Source organism: Eucyclogobius newberryi, unplaced genomic scaffold (assembly GCF_026437365.1).
Source record: "Eucyclogobius newberryi isolate DKJ021-1_F unplaced genomic scaffold, fEucNew1.0.hap1 SCAF_80, whole genome shotgun sequence".
Classification (NCBI taxonomy): Eukaryota; Metazoa; Chordata; class Actinopteri; order Gobiiformes; family Gobiidae; genus Eucyclogobius; species Eucyclogobius newberryi.
Window position 1 is genome coordinate 197,639 of NW_027316501.1, and position 5,863 is coordinate 203,501.

Consider the following 5,863-nt stretch of genomic DNA (forward strand, 5'->3'; position numbering starts at 1 on the left):
GCTCTGGACAGAGGGGTCAGACAGGGCTGTGTCTGGTCTCTCCTCATGTTTGCTCTGGACAGAGGGGTCAGACAGGGCTGTGTCTGGTCTCTCCTCATGTTTGCTCTGGACAGAGGGGTCAGACAGGGCTGTTCCTGGTCTCTCCTCATGTTTGCTCTCGAAAGAAGGGTCAGACAGGGCTGTGTCTGGTCTCTCCTCATGTTTGCTCTGGACAGAGGGGTCAGACAGGGCTGTGTCTGGTCTCTCCTCATGTTTGCTCTGGACAGAAGGGTCAGACAGGGCTGTGTCTGGTCTCTCCTCATATTTGCTCTGGACAGAAGGGTCAGAGAGGGCTGTGTCTGGTCTCTCCTCATGTTTGCTCTGGACAGAAGGGTCAGACAGGGCTGTGTCTGGTCACTCCTCATCTTCTCTCTGGACAGAAGGGTCAGACAGGGCTGTGTCTGGTCTCTCCTCATGTTTGCTCTGGACAGAAGGGTCAGACAGGGCTGTGTCTGGTCTCCCCTCATGTTTGCTCTGGACAGAAGGGTGAGACAGGGCTGTGTCTGGTCCCTCCTCATGTTTGCTCTGGACAGGAGGGTCAGACAGGGCGGTGTCTGGTCTCTCCTCATGTTTGCTCTTGACAGAAGGGTCAGACAGGGCTGTGCCTGGTCTCTCCTCATGTTTGCTCTTGACAGAAGGGTCAGACAGGGCTGTGTCTGGTCAGACAGGGAGACCAGACACAGCCCTGTCTGACCCTTCCTTCCAGAGCAAACATGTTTGCTCTGGACAGAAGGGTCAGACAGGGCTTTGTCTGGTCCCTCCTCATGTTTGCTCTGGACAGAAGGGTCAGACAGGGCTGTGTCTGGTCTCTCCTCATGTTTGCTCTGGACAGAGGGGTCAGACAGGGCTGTGTCTGGTCTCTCCTCATGTTTGCTCTGGACAGAAGGGTCAGACAGGGCTGTGTCTGGTCTCTCCTCATGTTTGCTCTGGACAGAGGGGTCAGACAGGGCTGTGTCTGGTCTCTCCTCATGTTTGCTCTGGACAGAGGGGTCAGACAGGGCTGTGTCTGGTCTCTCCTCATGTTTGCTCTGGACAGAAGGGTCAGACAGGGCTGTGTCTGGTCTCTCCTCATATTTGCTCTGGACAGAGGGGTCAGACAGGGCTGTGCCTGGTCTCTCCTCATGTTTGCTCTCGAAAGAAGGGTCAGACAGGGCTGTGTCTGGTCTCTCCTCATGTTTGCTCTGGACAGAGGGGTCAGACAGGGCTGTGTCTGGTCTCTCCTCATGTTTGCTCTGGACAGAAGGGTCAGACAGGGCTGTGTCTGGTCTCTCCTCATGTTTGCTCTGGACAGAAGGGTCAGAGAGGGCTGTGTCTGGTCTCTCCTCATGTTTGCTCTGGACAGAAGGGTCAGACAGGGCTGTGTCTGGTCACTCCTCATCTTCTCTCTGGACAGAAGGGTCAGACAGGGCTGTGTCTGGTCTCTCCTCATGTTTGCTCTGGACAGAGGGGTCAGACAGGGCTGTGTCTGGTCTCTCCTCATGTTTGCTCTGGACAGAGGGGTCAGACAGGGCTGTGTCTGGTCTCTCCTCATGTTTGCTCTGGACAGAGGGGTCAGAAAGGGCTGTGCCTGGTCTCTCCTCATGTTTGCTCTCGAAAGAAGGGTCAGACAGGGCTGTGTCTGGTCTCTCCTCATGTTTGCTCTGGACAGATGGGTCAGACAGGGCTGTGTCTGGTCTCTCCTCATGTTTGCTCTGGACAGAAGGGTCAGACAGGGCTGTGTCTGGTCTCTCCTCATGTTTGCTCTGGACAGAGGGGTCAGACAGGGCTGTGCCTGGTCTCTCCTCATGTTTGCTCTCGAAAGAAGGGTCAGACAGGGCTGTGTCTGGTCTCTCCTCATGTTTGCTCTGGACAGAGGGGTCAGACAGGGCTGTGTCTGGTCTCTCCTCATGTTTGCTCTGGACAGAGGGGTCAGACAGGGCTGTGTCTGGTCTCTCCTCATGTTTGCTCTGGACAGAAGGGTCAGACAGGGCTGTGTCTGGTCTCTCCTCATGTTTGCTCTGGACAGAAGGGTCAGAGAGGGCTGTGTCTGGTCTCTCCTCATGTTTGCTCTGGACAGAGGGGTCAGACAGGGCTGTGCCTGGTCTCTCCTCATGTTTGCTCTCGAAAGAAGGGTCAGACAGGGCTGTGTCTGGTCTCTCCTCATGTTTGCTCTGGACAGAGGGGTCAGACAGGGCTGTGTCTGGTCTCTCCTCATGTTTGCTCTGGACAGAAGGGTCAGACAGGGCTGTGTCTGGTCTCTCCTCATGTTTGCTCTGGACAGAAGGGTCAGAGAGGGCTGTGTCTGGTCTCTCCTCATGTTTGCTCTGGACAGAAGGGTCAGACAGGGCTGTGTCTGGTCACTCCTCATCTTCTCTCTGGACAGAAGGGTCAGACAGGGCTGTGTCTGGTCTCTCCTCATGTTTGCTCTGGACAGAGGGGTCAGACAGGGCTGTGTCTGGTCTCTCCTCATGTTTGCTCTGGACAGAGGGGTCAGACAGGGCTGTGTCTGGTCTCTCCTCATGTTTGCTCTGGACAGAGGGGTCAGACAGGGCTGTGTCTGGTCTCTCCTCATGTTTGCTCTAGACAGAAGGGTCAGACAGGGCTTTGTCTGGTCTCTCCTCATGTTTGCTCTGGACAGAAGGGTCAGACAGGGCTGTGTCTGGTCTCTCCTCATGTTTGCTCTGGACAGAGGGGTCAGACAGGGCTGTGTCTGGTCTCTCCTCATGTTTGCTCTAGACAGAAGGGTCAGACAGGGCTTTGTCTGGTCCCTCCTCATGTTTGCTCTGGACAGAAGGGTCAGACAGGGCTGTGTCTGGTCTCTCCTCATGTTTGCTCTGGACAGAGGGGTCAGACAGGGCTGTGTCTGGTCTCTCCTCATGTTTGCTCTAGACAGAAGGGTCAGACAGGGCTTTGTCTGGTCTCTCCTCATGTTTGCTCTGGACAGAGGGGTCAGACAGGGCTGTGCCTGGTCTCTCCTCGTGTTTGCTCTCGAAAGAAGGGTCAGACAGGGCTGTGTCTGGTCTCTCCTCATGTTTGCTCTGGACAGAGGGGTCAGACAGGGCTGTGTCTGGTCTCTCCTCATGTTTGCTCTGGACAGAAGGGTCAGACAGGGCTGTGTCTGGTCTCTCCTCATGTTTGCTCTGGACAGAAGGGTCAGAGAGGGCTGTGTCTGGTCTCTCCTCATGTTTGCTCTGGACAGAGGGGTCAGACAGGGCTGTGCCTGGTCTCTCCTCATGTTTGCTCTCGAAAGAAGGGTCAGACAGGGCTGTGTCTGGTCTCTCCTCATGTTTGCTCTGGACAGAGGGGTCAGACAGGGCTGTGTCTGGTCTCTCCTCATGTTTGCTCTGGACAGAAGGGTCAGACAGGGCTGTGTCTGGTCTCTCCTCATGTTTGCTCTGGACAGAAGGGTCAGAGAGGGCTGTGTCTGGTCTCTCCTCGTGTTTGCTCTGGACAGAAGGGTCAGACAGGGCTGTGTCTGGTCACTCCTCATCTTCTCTCTGGACAGAAGGGTCAGACAGGGCTGTGTCTGGTCTCTCCTCATGTTTGCTCTGGACAGAGGGGTCAGACAGGGCTGTGTCTGGTCCCTCCTCATGTTTGCTCTGGACAGAGGGGTCAGACAGGGCTGTGTCTGGTCTCTCCTCATGTTTGCTCTGGACAGAGGGGTCAGACAGGGCTGTGCCTGGTCTCTCCTCATGTTTGCTCTCGAAAGAAGGGTCAGACAGGGCTGTGTCTGGTCTCTCCTCATGTTTGCTCTGGACAGAGGGGTCAGACAGGGCTGTGTCTGGTCTCTCCTCATGTTTGCTCTGGACAGAAGGGTCAGACAGGGCTGTGTCTGGTCTCTCCTCATGTTTGCTCTGGACATAAGGGTCAGAGAGGGCTGTGTCTGGTCTCTCCTCATGTTTGCTCTGGACAGAAGGGTCAGACAGGGCTGTGTCTGGTCACTCCTCATCTTCTCTCTGGACAGAAGGGTCAGACAGGGCTGTGTCTGGTCTCTCCTCATGTTTGCTCTGGACAGAAGGGTCAGACAGGGCTGTGTCTGGTCTCTCCTCATGTTTGCTCTGGACAGAGGGGTCAGACAGGGCTGTGTCTGGTCTCTCCTCATGTTTGCTCTGGACAGAAGGGTCAGACAGGGCTGTGTCTGGTCTCTCCTCATGTTTGCTCTGGACAGAGGGGTCAGACAGGGCTGTGCCTGGTCTCTCCTCATGTTTGCTCTCGAAAGAAGGGTCAGACAGGGCTGTGTCTGGTCTCTCCTCATGTTTGCTCTGGACAGAGGGGTCAGACAGGGCTGTGTCTGGTCTCTCCTCATGTTTGCTCTGGACAGAGGGGTCAGACAGGGCTGTGTCTGGTCTCTCCTCATGTTTGCTCTGGACAGAAGGGTCAGACAGGGCTGTGTCTGGTCTCTCCTCATGTTTGCTCTGGACAGAAGGGTCAGAGAGGGCTGTGTCTGGTCTCTCCTCATGTTTGCTCTGGACAGAGGGGTCAGACAGGGCTGTGCCTGGTCTCTCCTCATGTTTGCACTCGAAAGAAGGGTCAGACAGGGCTGTGTCTGGTCTCTCCTCATGTTTGCTCTGGACAGAGGGGTCAGACAGGGCTGTGTCTGGTCTCTCCTCATGTTTGCTCTGGACAGAAGGGTCAGACAGGGCTGTGTCTGGTCTCTCCTCATGTTTGCTCTGGACAGAAGGGTCAGACAGGGCTGTGTCTGGTCTCTCCTCATGTTTGCTCTGGACAGAAGGGTCAGACAGGGCTGTGTCTGGTCACTCCTCATCTTCTCTCTGGACAGAAGGGTCAGACAGGGCTGTGTCTGGTCTCTCCTCATGTTTGCTCTGGACAGAGGGGTCAGACAGGGCTGTGTCTGGTCTCTCCTCATGTTTGCTCTGGACAGAGGGGTCAGACAGGGCTGTGTCTGGTCTCTCCTCATGTTTGCTCTGGACAGAGGGGTCAGACAGGGCTGTTCCTGGTCTCTCCTCATGTTTGCTCTCGAAAGAAGGGTCAGACAGGGCTGTGTCTGGTCTCTCCTCATGTTTGCTCTGGACAGAGGGGTCAGACAGGGCTGTGTCTGGTCTCTCCTCATGTTTGCTCTGGACAGAAGGGTCAGACAGGGCTGTGTCTGGTCTCTCCTCATGTTTGCTCTGGACAGAAGGGTCAGAGAGGGCTTTGTTTGGTCTCTCCTCATGTTTGCTCTGGACAGAAGGGTCAGACAGGGCTGTGTCTGGTCACTCCTCATCTTCTCTCTGGACAGAAGGGTCAGACAGGGCTGTGTCTGGTCTCTCCTCATGTTTGCTCTGGACAGAAGGGTCAGACAGGGCTGTGTCTGGTCTCCCCTCATGTTTGCTCTGGACAGAAGGGTGAGACAGGGCTGTGTCTGGTCCCTCCTCATGTTTGCTCTGGACAGGAGGGTCAGACAGGGCGGTGTCTGGTCTCTCCTCATGTTTGCTCTTGACAGAAGGGTCAGACAGGGCTGTGCCTGGTCTCTCCTCATGTTTGCTCTTGACAGAAGGGTCAGACAGGGCTGTGTCTGGTCAGACAGGGAGACCAGACACAGCCCTGTCTGACCCTTCCTTCCAGAGCAAACATGTTTGCTCTGGACAGAAGGGTCAGACAGGGCTTTGTCTGGTCCCTCCTCATGTTTGCTCTGGACAGAAGGGTCAGACAGGGCTGTGTCTGGTCTCTCCTCATGTTTGCTCTGGACAGAGGGGTCAGACAGGGCTGTGTCTGGTCTCTCCTCATGTTTGCTCTGGACAGAAGGGTCAGACAGGGCTGTGTCTGGTCTCTCCTCATGTTTGCTCTGGACAGAGGGGTCAGACAGGGCTGTGTCTGGTCTCTCCTCATGTTTGCTCTGGACAGA